A 14,526-nucleotide genomic window follows, 5' to 3' on the forward strand; every position below is an offset into this window, starting at 1 on the left:
ATACGCATGGTTGAATTTAGTATTTTGATACATGTAATGAAATGATAGTAACAAAAATATATAGTTCCATCTCTTAAAATTATATTAATATCATAATGAATAACACTGGAAGAGAAACTTCAGAGATATTTCATTAACTTTCCATCACGAAATAAACAAACTTTCAAGCAAACCATGTTTCGCATTCTCAGCAGATTATAATAAATAATTTTCAAGAAGCAACAGCGCGTGTACTCCCAAGCCGGACATCTTGTACTTCACAAAACTTTGTAAATTGTTTATCGCATAAAAAATGGGAAGACAAGGAAGGAAGAAAGTATAAAATGAAGGACAAAGAAGAACATCGGATTGGATACTTAATTGCGAATCGTGAAAATAACCATTCCGACAATGCAGTTCGCACGCATTCTGTTGGCGATCCAGCCGTTCCCACGAGGACGAAATAACTTCCGATTCCGGAGCTACGTTCCATGTACTTTTGATCAAAATTTCATAACACGAGCATCCTCTTCCCGGACTTCCGCTCGCCTCCACTCATTCAACATGCACGATAATGCGAATCTCCTTATGCGCCCGGCGCAACTTGGACTGCTACTCATTGCGCGAATTTTTCATGGGCCTTTACATAATTCAGCGCAAAGTCTCTTTCGTGTGCGTCGTTCCGGTGCTCCAACGCAGCTATTCTTACGATGACCGACAATCGAGCCAGGTAGCTTTCGTCAAATCTTCCGTACAACAATGAAAACTGAAGATAGTGTGCAGAAACATCTTGTTACAGGCAAAACGAAGGAAAAAGAAAGAGTTGGACGTAGCCGAGTATAAAAGTACTCTTTGACTCGAAAAAGGAAAATCGTCACCTTCTTAGAATCACATACAGTAGGTTTCGTGAGTTATCTGGACACGTTGATCAGTTTGTAGTAACAGTATGCGAATGTTACCAAAGAGTATAAATTATGAATTAGGCCACTTACTATCTTTTCGTGGAATCATCATCATATACAAAGTATAAATATCAAAATATTTATTATATGTACTGCCACGTACACTTGTTTAGATACCACTACACCGGTTGTATTAACATCGCAAGTATTTCTATCTTTATAAGACACTTTTCAATCTGTCCTATATTTATAAAATTAAAGAATTTGAAGATAAGAAACTTGTCAAGTAACAAACTAATTTTACGGTTTAACAAAAGTATCTCTTATGTGCGTTCGAAAACTAATTTAATCTCACCACAATATTTTATTGTACGCGTGTATAATGATTATAACGAATAAAACGTTCGAGCCAACTAGCTTTCGTCGAGTCTTCCGTATAACGATGAAAACTAGAAACAATGTGCAGAAACATTGTGTTAGAAATCGAACGAAGTAAACGGCAAAAGTTTGGCGGAGGTGAGTATAAAAGCGTAGCATTTATGATGTGGAAATCGTACGATGAAGAATACTTCATGATTGGTTGAATTTATGGGGGTGTATCGCGAGGCAATGTAGAGTGGTAAGTAAGCAAGATCTAACGAGTTGAAATGTAACGACCCTCCAGTTTTACCGGCCAAACTGCTCCATTGTGCGATTCGCGACCTATTAATACGGCCATTAAGAAGTTTGAATAGGAATGATAAATCAGACTGGAGAGGCTTCTTTGTTCATTGGTGTTCGTCCCACGCGTAATCTCGTAAGACTCGAGGAACTGCGGTAAAAGCTGGCGACATTATGCTGGCTGATTTAAAAGCAGCCTGAATTTGTATTACATCGTTCTTAATTATTTTTACTGAATATATGGACGAGGAAACTTGTTGGAAGTTATTTACTGTTCATGTATTCGCAGATTGTAGATTTAGCAATGCAAATGACTCTACGTGATATATTATCTGGTTTTTGTATGTACATAGTCTTTATTGAAATAGGTATGGAATGTTTTAGTAAATGTATTTTGTAATCTATTTTTCTTTTACATAGTAGTTCTAACATGGACATGTTAATAATTTATTTGCTTTATATTTATATATATCAAAATATTCACGTTTTAAGATTCGTCGTAGCAATTCAAGCGAATTGCTTATTAATGTAATTTGATTGTTAAATTAGGAACTTTGTACATTGTTTCTATTTTATTTATTATATTCAGAACAATGTTAGATGTTCTAACAACCATTGTTAGATGATAGCCAGTTTACAAAAAGTTATATATTTTGCAAATAATTTCACAAAGTTATGAATAAATAATACTTGTCGATTAACATTTTCATGGAAGATTTTCCATTCAAGTATTATTCCAGAATAAATATTACGTAAAACATGTTCCGTACAAATGTATTCTTTAGAATATTTTTTGCGTCGCAGATACAATACTGGTTTATATATTAATCCTAGTTCTCAGAGCAGACACAAAAGTTTCAAAAGCTCTGTTAAAATTCTTTACTATTATTCACGTGAATTCAATTGTCCTAAGATACCTGAAGGCTTCAAAAAACATAAAAGAGTTAAGGAGAAGAGGAATTTTCAAGCAGATACTGTAATAACATTACTAAAGAGAATTCAAACGTAGCAGTGGCATGATGCGAGATACATAATGTATTTTGTTATAACGTTTGACTACAAATTTGGCACAACTACATGTGAGAATTGTTTATTTTACATTAAAATCCCAACATGAATACTTGTATCAATAGAAGCACGGTATTGAATACGCATGCACGGTTCTGATTAATATTCCACCAAGTTGAATAATTATTATATGAATAAATAATTCGCTCGATGTATTTGCTTACTCTATTTTATCATGAATCCAAAATAAATATTCCTGTAATTCCATAAACCTGTACGATTCTAAAGTGGATTTCCAAAAATTCAAGTTTAATATGCTGCCAGATAATTCTTATGTTATGTATTATTTCTTGGTATCGTAAGTCAACAACTTCTAATGAGTTTGACCACGATTTATATCAATACCAAACTTCTCATATATTTTACGTCCTAAACTCATACTTCGCAAACCCTTCTTTATGACATTTCAGTTATTCACCAAATCACGATTTTGAATCTGCTAAATCCTCCCAACGGACGTACCCCAAATTCCTTTTCTGACTTGATAAACCTTTTACGATTCACTATAACCAAACCTCAAACAGAAGGAAACCCCGAATAACATTTTCAACCCTTTACATGTCATTATTCTATCTCCAAACCCTGACATCCTATCAGAAGATTAATCAAATTATAAATAAGTTCATCTTTAAAACTTTTCACAATAACTACAAATAATTGATAGTTTATTTTCAAGCTAGGAAATACTTTCCATTCCTCAACATTTTCTTAAGCCAGTTTATGCAATATAATTATTAATAATATATGTAGTATCGTGGACAAAAGGCCTAAGATATCGGCCGAACCGTAAACAAAGTCGCGAGAGCCGCGGCATCGTCGGGTACATCAATGTGTCGTCAGTCTTTTCAAGTGGATAGTTTCGTGGAAAGGGCCTGGGTGACCCTGGCCACGGGCGTTTCGGGACACGTGTCCGATAGGACGAGAAAAGACAAAGAGATGCAAAAGGCAGTGTTAGTTGAGAAGCCGGAGAGAACGAATGCAAAGGGCGTGCAGTGTGAGTTGAGAAGCGAGAGCGAGCGAGTGCAGAAGCCAGAGAGTGTGAATCGGGAAGTCGAAAGCCGAGTATGAGAATAAGACGTACCGACAGCATTGTAATCATTTCGTTGTTTTGAATATTATTTATTAAATCAAAACATCATTACTTGTCCTTTCCTCTAAGACCCATTTAGATACTACATATATATTAATAATAATTGTTATTATTATAATTATTTATGTAATACCTAGATTTTATATCCAAATTATTGTTTAACATATAGTAGATACTGTAAGTAATAATAATCTTATCAATAGAAGACACGTGAAATACTCTAGTGATGGTGCTATATAATATAAGAAACAATGTGTAGAGACAAGATTAATACCTTTAATCATATTTAATCATACCTATAATTATATTCCAGGGCGACAATGGGAAATTTTCACAACTCGAGGGACCAACCTACGAGCAATCATTCAACAATTACGAATATTCCTTGTGGCTGGAGCATCGTTTGCTATTGTCCACATCGCGTAAATCTTATCTTATTTCACCGTTCTGAAGGAGCAACTAGACGCTGTAAAGTATGGCTGAAGCAATCCTTCTTGAATCGTGCATCGTAAACCAGCGTGTCAATTTGGTCAGTTGAAGCACCACGATGTAGCAGTGTAACTTTAAAAACGCATGTCCACCTTATGACACGGCGTCCGTTTAAATATTGCCCATAAGTGCGCGCGTTTCGACTATGTGCTTCGTGTTTTTATTTCAAAAGCAGTTTCGCGCTTCCTGGGCAGTGGATATCCTCGTAGAGTCAACGTGGCGCCAAGAAAATGCGCTTAGACGATTTTTACGCGCGACGGGATTACGTCGTTGATGGTGCCAAATATCCGAAGCTCGACTAAACAGTACACAACGGTTCGTTTCGCTTTACAACGCGTCGTAAAGCAGCCAGGAGCCAGCCTCGCGATCCTCGAAGCCGATCGATCGTTTCCACGCTGCTGAGAACTTTTACGTAGTCATCGAAGACGCAGGGTAGGTAATCCAAGATCGAAAGCGCCGACAGCCGAGCTTATTCCGCGCAATACCCAGGAACAAGAAGGTATAAAGTTTGCATTGAGAATGATAAGGAATCGATATGAGTTTACAGAGGAACGAACCAGGTTTCCTAGCGCACCTGTTCGCACACTGGTTTCTCCTTTTTCTATCCCCACCGTCGTTCCTCCTGTCGTCAGTTCTCCTTTCGATCCGGATCTCCTCGCCTCTGTCGTTTCTTCCCTTTAACTTAATGCTATCATCGAGGCTTTATTCTGGAAAGGTTCGAGCAGTTCTGGTACCGAACGTAAGCCGACCAACGTCTCTTATATTTCTTTCTCTTCTGTTTCCATCGTTCTGTCGCTTTCTACTTCTCTTCTTTTCTCCCTTTTTTTTTCGTTCGTTCTCTTACTACTTCGCTCGGCTCGTCAGCGTTGTAGATGGCTTTCCAGATATCTTTCGAGATAGTCGTTCTCTCGGGAGGATAGGCTGCGACCGAAAGATACCGCTAAGAAATCGTTGGTGACAAGCCCAGTCTTACGGAATTTTTTAATCTTAAAGGAAAGAAAGAAAGTTCGATGCCTACATCTCTCGCTCAATAATCCCTCCAGTCGGTCGTGGAAAGGATCAGATAAGAGATAGATGAAGGAATAATGGTTACAACGGTAATCAACGCGCCCGTTACGGTGTGACTAATGAAGTACGTGGTTATGAGTTAAGATTGATGATTAGACAGGGGAATGTAGTGATGTAAGTTAAGTATGATTTTCTTTCACACAGTGCATAAGAGTTTCTATCGACTGGGGAAAAAAGGATGAAGTTCGTCGTTTTCTTGGCGGCGGAATCACATTACAAACAAAGGTTTAAAAATTGTGTAAAACAAACGCTAAGCGTCTACTACAGACAGTGGAGCGTATAAGCGGGAGTCATAAAAAAATTCTAATACGATGTTTAATAAAATATTTTCCATGAGACAATTACAGCTTCTTTACTATCTTTATTAGTGTAATTTAAATTGTTGTTTAGATTTCAGCAATACAATTTTACAATTTTATTAATTAAAATTTTGCTCTTCGAGCAGTGACAAGGAAACACTACTAGGAGCAGTGCAAAGATACACGTTTGCAAACAAAAAGCATGTACGACTGTAGGTGTACTTTACGAGTACAGTAGATACCATATTTCAACGAGAGAATAACTTGGTTACAGCTGCTTTAAATTTACGATAGGGATGCTATATTATAACATATATGGATGGTGGTTCCAAACATTTGAGCGAGAAGATTTAACTCTTTACGCTTGTAGTAATTCTGTATACTTGCGATTAAAACTCTGTTACTACTTATGAGTATTCCTTTTGTGATATTTTATATATGTATGTATTTATGATAACCTGCTAGTAAAAAATATTTGTATGTACTATATGTGTTACATGAATATTCTTCAATTATCTGTAATAAATAAAATAGTAAAAAATAAGAATGACAAGTAATAATATTTGAAAAAAAACTGCTAGAAAGACGACTACAAGATTATATCGTAAAGTATTCAAGATTATATCGTAAATCTATGTAATAATAAACGTCATTTATAATGAATTATAGCTTCTAATTACAATCGAAGTTTCTTATAAACCCAATATTTTATCGTCTACAAAACTGGAACCCCACTACCTTTAAAAATTGATTAAACGTATGTAAATCAACTTCCAGTAGCTTTAAATGCGTTACATCTCGCGCGAATTCAAATTAATCTACTACAGTACGAGTTACAACTCGCATCGACTAATTCTGACGCTGAACTTCTTTCAACGTACTGAATTTGCACAAAATTTGCATCAGCATACTCCGAACATACATCAACTCATTGGAACTCGTTTCAGGAGCCATTCTATGTACAACTGACGTTAATTCATTGCAATCCTTTCAAGCTTTTAATAGCAATGTCTCGCGTTGTAAATCTAAGCATCGAGTGGTTTGCTCTCGAGATTTTATGCATCTCAATAACAATCGCTTTGCTTACAATTTGCCATACCATCACGCCCGCAGCTCGCAACTTTAATTGTCCTAACGTTATTTACACGCGGTGAATTATTCACAAGCCGCTACATTTTAACCGTGCGTCGACACACGAAACGACGGTGGGTTAATATAGTCCGTATCAAACGGACTAATGGACACTGGTCTGAACCGTGGTGAAATTAGGCCACGCAACTTGCCCGACAATTCCAAATTCATTTTACAGTTCTGCTAAACTTCCATCGCTACGGGGGAGAAAGTTAAATTTCATGCGCCGTTGTCCTAGAAATTGAGCAGCTCGTAACAAAAACAACACTTATCAAATTTGTCCGTATTTTAAATAATGAAAATTCATCACAATAGATTGTGGAATCGATATTATAAAAAAATGGTTGGTAATTGCGGCCTCGTAATTTAGTTAACTTCTTAATCTATTAACCATATCTTTGATATGAAAAAAATGAAGGTCTCGAAAAATAAATCAGTTTCCATTAGAGCAGTGCTAGTTCCTCCCAGATTTGTTTTATGACAAATAAAACGAGGTGTAACAAGATAAGAAATCTTTAAAGAAGAAAGATTATTATGTCCAAGGATTGGAAACCAGAGCGATGAGCTGAATCGCCTTTCTCGGTTTGCAAGTTCGGCAAGATCAGCAGCATTCTTGGCAACCAAATCCACCCAAAAAGTTTATACCTATTTTTTTCATGAATTGAAGGAATATCTTATTCTGATAATAATCCAGAAATAAAAATCCTTTGTAGAAGGGAAATGACAAGAAATAATTATAAGTGTAAATACATTACGTGTATAGTAGTTTATTGTAATATAATATTCTTTCGCTTTCTTGGAAAAAAATAAACCTGGACAAGGATTCGAAAACAATCGTTCGAGAGAATCGTAGGACGGACTTCCTCCACTTCTTTTCTTGTCGAGGAAACGCGTCTTTGAGGTGAATCTTCCTGCGTCAGCTCTACCTTTTCACCAGCTTTTACAATCGATATTCGTTGATAGAAAGAAAAACTTTAAGAAAACCTGGCGTTTCTTTAAGAAAATGGATAGCGCAATTTTACGTAATGGAAGACGCTGGAGTAGGGGTAACATTTAATCGCATTCGATTGTCGACCAAACGTGATATACGATTCGTCGCGGCCACATTTAAACTTTTTCTCTCTTGCTACCATCCTTTTTTAAATGCGGTCTCAACGACTCTGGAACTCGGCCATAAGTACATATACCACCGTAAATTCACGTGCTTTAAGCGAGTGTCCACTAATGCACACTGTTCAGAGGTAGGTAGAACTACTCGAGAATTTTGGAATGTGTAATATACAAGATAAGGGCTACGATAAAGTACATTTTATTTGTTTTTCTTTATCCAGGCAAATCGTATAAAATAGAATTTTCTGTGATACAATATTAGTATATATAGTATATATATTAATATTAGGTAAAATACATTATGTACGATAAGTCTACTATTATACGGATTATGAGTAAAAATTCTACTGCTGTTATGTCTGGCGATACTCTACCTAGACCAGACCACACACCGCGGGCAAGATGGTAATCAGATATCTGCACATCCTTACTGCGTACCCTCAAATAGTCTTAAGGACCTATCATAAATCTCAGGAATTTTCTAGCTAAGGTCCTTCAGACCGAACAAACATCTCTTTACTGAATCGTTTCCAAAGCTTATTGTTTACTACGAGAAAACACGGGATATTTAGTTTTTCTCACGCATGATACTTCCCATTAGCAACTTTCTATCGAGGGTGGCTAAGAGCCTTTCTAGTCCACCAACCTTTTTTTATTCAATCAGAAGCAATGTCTACTGCCCTCACTTTCCTAACCAAAATTGTCATCAACAAATCCGATAGTCCCTTGCGTTAGACACACTCATCACTAGCTTTCCTCCGACACAACATCGTCACTTTACTCATTCTTCATCGTTATAATAGTCAACATATCTTTATCGGGTTTCCACCCTTAAATCAATCACTTACTTAACTTATACATACGCATCAGAGTAACTATCTTCTTTACAAAGTTGTTGGAATAAACATTAATTTATACCTGTTAAATCAGTGTAAACTCAATTGAACCACCCCCTATTATCCTAAAAGAAATAAGGGGATCGATCATGTAATCGTAACGGGAATTTACGACTCCTGTTGACGTACTTTTTCGCGATCGCGTATTTCCGCGAATGGTCGAATAAACAACTGCTGTATAAAAAATGGAATTGATCGAATATTGTGACTCAATGTTTGCAAAATTCTCCATCAACGCTAAACAAATTTTGATAAATAAAAAACAATTTTATATTTTTCTGTGTTGAAATATTGAACGTTTAGTTTTTTTAATAGAAGCCATCAGATGGGACAAACGATTAACTTGACAATGAAACTATCAACAAGTTTATTTTTTTTTTTATGAAACGTTTTAGGCAAAATGTCACGAGGGGATACAATAACTGATAACGATTGAATTTGGACCTCGGGTAAAAGCTTTACTTCTGCAACTATGATAATATGTCATGTGTGAATGAGATACGTATATAGTAGTTTCCACATGTAGTTTATTTTAAATATGTAAAAAATCATATATAAAAAGTATATACAGAAATTATTAAATTTATTTAATTTATTTCTACACTGTATCATTGTAGGAAATTTTCTTCCTTCTATGGCCAGACAATCTATCTGATTTGCTGACAAAGTCAAATTACTCTGTATACATTCTCGACCACTACATTATTTAATTTGAAGATAAAATTTGACAATCTAATAAAGACATAAAATATGACGGTGTTCACATAAATAGAGAACATCATATACCAAGCAGATAAATTAGATTAATTAAATAACAAATAGAATTTTGAAAACCGTTCCATGTTTATGATACCTCAAAATACAAGAAATGGATTTTTAAATCTTATATTACAGAAAAAAGGATAAAAATAAAACGTTTTATTGTATAATTGGCTGTTTAAGTTATATAAAGAATTTCTTTACTCCTTCGAATTCAGCTGAAAACTTGAAAAATATTGAATGCTTCGAATCACTTGAAATTCAATAGGTAAGGACGGCACTATTTCCTGACGTGGTATATTTAGTCGTTGACACGTCGCGTCGAAACGTTCAGTGTCGAAGAACTCTTCGGATTGTATACGAAATGAGCAGCGGGTAAATAAAACGCGACACAGAGTCGGTCTTTCCATTCGAGTTGTTTAATTTCGAATGATCGGATATCTAACAGTTTAGCGGTTTGGCATCGATCTGGTGGCTAGTTGAAACGTTTCGACGCCCTCTCGAGACGGGTACGAGGACCCAGACTTAACTATGAGGACTTGGAGGATGCGCGTAATGTAACCGAGCTTAATTATATCAAGGGCAAAGACCTTCGGCAAGAAGGAAGTGGAAGTCCTTCGATATTTAGCGAAAACTTTTCCACAGTGTGGGAGGATTCCTTTAAAAAAGGCGAACCGGCGAACGAAGTCTGATCGAATCGATTTAGAAAGCGATTCACAGAGTTCTTCTCGAGGGCCGTCTACTTGACTGAATGCGGCGGAATCATTTCAAGGAAGTTGCTCTTTATATCAAAAGAACGTGACTCATTCAATATTTTGTGGATTAACTATTTCTTCTAACAGTTCAGATTAGTTGTTTGTACTACGATTTACCTTTTTTCTCCATTCTTTTCGATTAATGCGGCGAAAATTAGTGTTGTTGATTAGTTTAAATAATTCTACATTTGAAATTTTCTTCATTTATTTATTATAATTTCATGTACTACTTGTTTTTGTTTTGTTCCACATTTATACGCTTGCCACCAAATTTTATATTCCTATTATTTGATCAAATTTCATTTCCAAATCGGATAATGGAGTAGTTAAGGACGAATACAGTGTATCACAGAAGTATTCGTACTTTTCCGATTGCTGTAATTAGAAGCCCAAATGAAAAATACTTACGATGCTGTATTTTTTATGAATTACGTAAAGACATGTAACATTTATTTAGGTGTTTGTAGTTAATTTGTAACAGGGCGTCTTACGTTTAATAAATATCATTTTATACTTTTGAATAAAAGCCTTAGTCGAATGTTGAAAAATAGTGTCAAACTTTGAATGCTCATGTGCACTATCAGATCGTAAATTTTTCTAAAATTATGCAGTTTAATGTCTTTTCGCTGCATATCCGCATATTACAGTCGAATTTCTACGAAACGTACACGAAGATCAGACAACTGGCCAAAAATATCTGGTCATTCCGCAAGAACAACCCAGAGAGAGAGAGAAAGCGAGAGAGAGAGAGAGAACTTTTGTTCCTTATAGATAGAATTAGTATGAACATCAGAATAAATTAGAACCTCCGTGGAAAGTGTCTGAAATTCCAATAACCCAGGCACAAATCGGATTACATTATCATAAATGAGAAGCTTTGCTCCAATAATATCTTCCGTGCTTAAAAGACACGTCCCATAATAATCTCCAAACTACAAACAGCTAATGTACGCGCGACATGTTATTTCTATTCCTTAAATAGTTCGAGAAAAAAAGCTTTTAGCTTTCTCCTTCCTTCCATGTAACCTGGAATTGCTAATGCATTTCCTGAGCATTTTTCAATGCTGCTGAAAGTGGTAGTTCGCATCAGCGGCGAGATGAAGTTTGTTTATCATCAAAAATACACGCTGGCTGTTTATTTTCAATTAACTTGTTTACCAAGGATTACCGTCACGTAACATTAACAATACACGGTCTTCTCCTCTTTCTTCCTTTTTCAATCTTCCCGCGGATATTCGCTTCTCCACGCAACGAGATATTGTTCTATCTCCCGACTGAATTTATGCAAATCTCGGCACCAGCTAAATGAGCCGTACGACATGAGATTATCGACTGGTTAGGCGACCAAAGAAGAACGTCTCTAATATCGGCCAGATTCTCACGTGTATATCAGTGGAAACTTAATTTCCGCTTTCTGACATCCTCTAAAGATGACCGTCGTACATTAGATACAGTGTTCGATCGAATAATATGTAAATGCGGACACGACATTGTTCCTTGTGTAAAAATAAGAAAAAAATATATAACAAAATTCTTTCGTGTTCGAAAGTTTATCAAGTATACTTGAACATGGCCAATTCGGGACTGGACAGGATTAGATATACGACAGCAGGTTATTCTACGTGTGGTTATTCTGCTAATAAGTCGAAAGTGTCGAATACGATTTTTCCATTTAAGGTTTCATTTCTAAGAAAATAGAATTTGAAGATGTTTGAGTTAAGAATCGGCCTCGTATATGCGTATGATCAATTTTCAACTTTATTTTCCTCGGAAACAGAGCGTCTTGTGAAAAAATTGTATTCTACATTTTCGGTTTATTTTTACACATAGAATGATCTTCTGTCGATTATTTGATCTTGTCTAGTGTGGAATTAGCCATGTTCAAGTCTATTTGATAACTTTTCAAACTTGATTTTCTTCAAAACTAAGCCGAGAATGAAAAAATTTAATTTCATTTATTTTTCTTATCCTTACATAAGGAATTACGTCGTGGCTGCTTTTAAATGTTATAGTATTTTATGAGTGAAAATGAGAAAAAGGTGCCATATAAATATAGGCTCATAAATGATTCATTAGAAAGTTATAACAAGACTGTGGATGTTTACGTGAATTTATATTCTTAAATTCTTACGTGAATTTATATTCTTATGCAAGTAAAGAAAGGAACTCGAAATAATAATGTGTTTTATGTAATAATGTACCAGATTCGTTTGTTTTGGGAATGTTAATGTTATATGGTGGTGACGAACTTATAGATTGCTATTCAGGAATTCATATTATTGTAATATCTGATATCTGAAATAATACATATTACATATCATTGGATTCGTCTTTTTTTTAGCGTGTAAGAATATGACAAGAAAAATATATGATGCTATTTAAATAATAAAAAATAATACATTTGAAAGTTTTTTTTACATCGAAAAGTGCTTCATTTGACACTAATAAATTTTTGCTCGAGATATTTTTTTATTAGAAATCATGCAGATCCTTAGTTTAAGTATGGTGTGAATTGATTTAAATGACACTGAGTTTGTAGATCGCTAAGTAACGTTAGTTAGTTGAAAATGTCGTTGGAAATGCCCACAAAACGATTGGATATCGATTTTCGTTGACCGGAAGCAGCGCTGCTCGAAAATTGTTGGCGGAAATAAATCAGTGGATAGAAGAACGCTTCCAATCGACAAGATGGTTAAATTACTTCCTCGTCGCAACGCGTTTCGCGCTCTTTCAATTAATTATTCCAACCCAGATACAATTCATATTTCTGCAGGTGAGGATTTTGGTGAAAGTCTATTTTCATGTTGGAGGATTTTGTTTGAATTTTATTTCATGGTTTTTCAAATGTATTCGAGAATCTGATAATGAAGAAAATTTGCTTATTGTACTGTCCGAATTTGCTAATTATCAATACACCCATAAAAAGTACTGCCTAAATTAATTAAACAATTATGAGGTTGGATTCTTTTTTACAAAAACAAGAATAGGATGAGTAAATTCGTTTCTAGAAAAATTAATCAATTTTTCTCTCCAACAATCCAATTAAATGAAATATACGCGAGATGATTGCAAAATCTCTTGCATTTCAATTGCATAAACGAAACTTGTCACGAACAACGATTCTTCCGAATATAACACGGTACTAATCGGATCGATAGATCACGCGCGAAATAAACCGGTGGACAGACGGCGTGCGAATCAGTCGTCGAATTCCTGACGAACAAGGAAACACTGTCCCCGTTGTTTCCACGGGATGAACGTACACGTTTATCCAGTCGGCATTAATTGTCTGTTACCTCGTTTTGCTGGTTTCGCCTTGTTTCACCTTTCATCGGCGTGTCCGTTCCCAACGTGGACAACGTTCCAACGTAGAACGACTGGAAACCATGGAAACAGTAGAACAGAGACATACAGATACAGTAAGCAACCTTTAGTTTTCGCGTTAATCACCTATCGCGTCAGAAGAGAGAATCGTCCTGTTAGTTACAAAGACGTCTCGTACGTTGGGTCTTCCTTTTTATGAATCGTACGAGACTTTCCTGACAATAGTTTGTTCACCATTAAAGATGGTTTCATTTACTATAATCTAGACTTTTACAAATATTAATATTATTTAATGTACAGATTATATATTGACATAACCATCTACTTTATTGCTAATTATTCGTTCATGATTCTACTTTGTCGATTTTGTAACAGACGTGGAAAAATTGATTTATTCCTCTGATCGATTTAGTGTGATACCATCGATATACCAGCAATTTTTAGTTTAACATGATTTGTTCGTGATCAGTAAACTGTGGATTTTTATGCACTTTTGCAAAATTTAAAGGTACGAAAGTGAACGCAATACATGTGACATATAAAAATATACAAAATATTCAAAGTAAAGTATCTGTCATAATATTTAGACAATGAAACAAATCTCCATTTAAGTTCTGTTTCTTTAATCGTATTCATAAAAATTTAAATTTACAGTATAATAATAAGTGGGAATATTTATAAATAACTATTCTTAAGAATTATAAGCCTTTCAGTTACGTTTTGTGCTTTTCTAAGGAATTTCTCTCAGCATCAAAGAATTGTTTATTTTTTTCTTAGATATTTTTTTATGTAGAATAAAGAGAAACACGCGTGTAAAAGTTGTTTGAGAGAGTGTATTGAGAGATAGCCTGCAGCGATTGTTCGCTGGAGAAACCATGGAACTGGGCGGACAGACAGTTTTATGTAACACCTGGCACGTTAGTTTGAATATCTTACTGCCAGGAGGGTTTTAAGGTCTGAGAATTTTGAGAAGTGCACGTGAACTTCGCAAATTGG

General features: G+C 35.3%; 1 protein-coding gene and 1 long non-coding RNA gene across 8 annotated transcripts in view; one reads left to right on the forward strand and one right to left on the reverse strand.

The window, feature by feature from the left end:
• LOC126919631 (glutamate receptor ionotropic, kainate 2-like) overlaps positions 1-14,526 on the reverse strand; it is a 283,328-nt gene that overhangs the window by 57,559 nt on the left and 211,243 nt on the right. The window lies entirely within an intron of this gene.
• LOC126919636 (uncharacterized) lies at positions 3,349-5,597 on the forward strand. 3 transcript variants are annotated; one of them, XR_007711738.1, is made up of 3 exons: positions 3,349-4,620; positions 5,182-5,320; positions 5,401-5,597. It is a non-coding gene; the product is annotated as an uncharacterized LOC126919636 (long non-coding RNA). The 3 variants fall into 3 exon arrangements; XR_007711739.1 differs by having other exon boundaries at positions 3,349-3,700; positions 4,013-5,320; XR_007711737.1 differs by having other exon boundaries at positions 3,349-5,320.

This window comes from Bombus affinis, chromosome 8, assembly GCF_024516045.1.
Source record: "Bombus affinis isolate iyBomAffi1 chromosome 8, iyBomAffi1.2, whole genome shotgun sequence".
Classification (NCBI taxonomy): Eukaryota; Metazoa; Arthropoda; class Insecta; order Hymenoptera; family Apidae; genus Bombus; species Bombus affinis.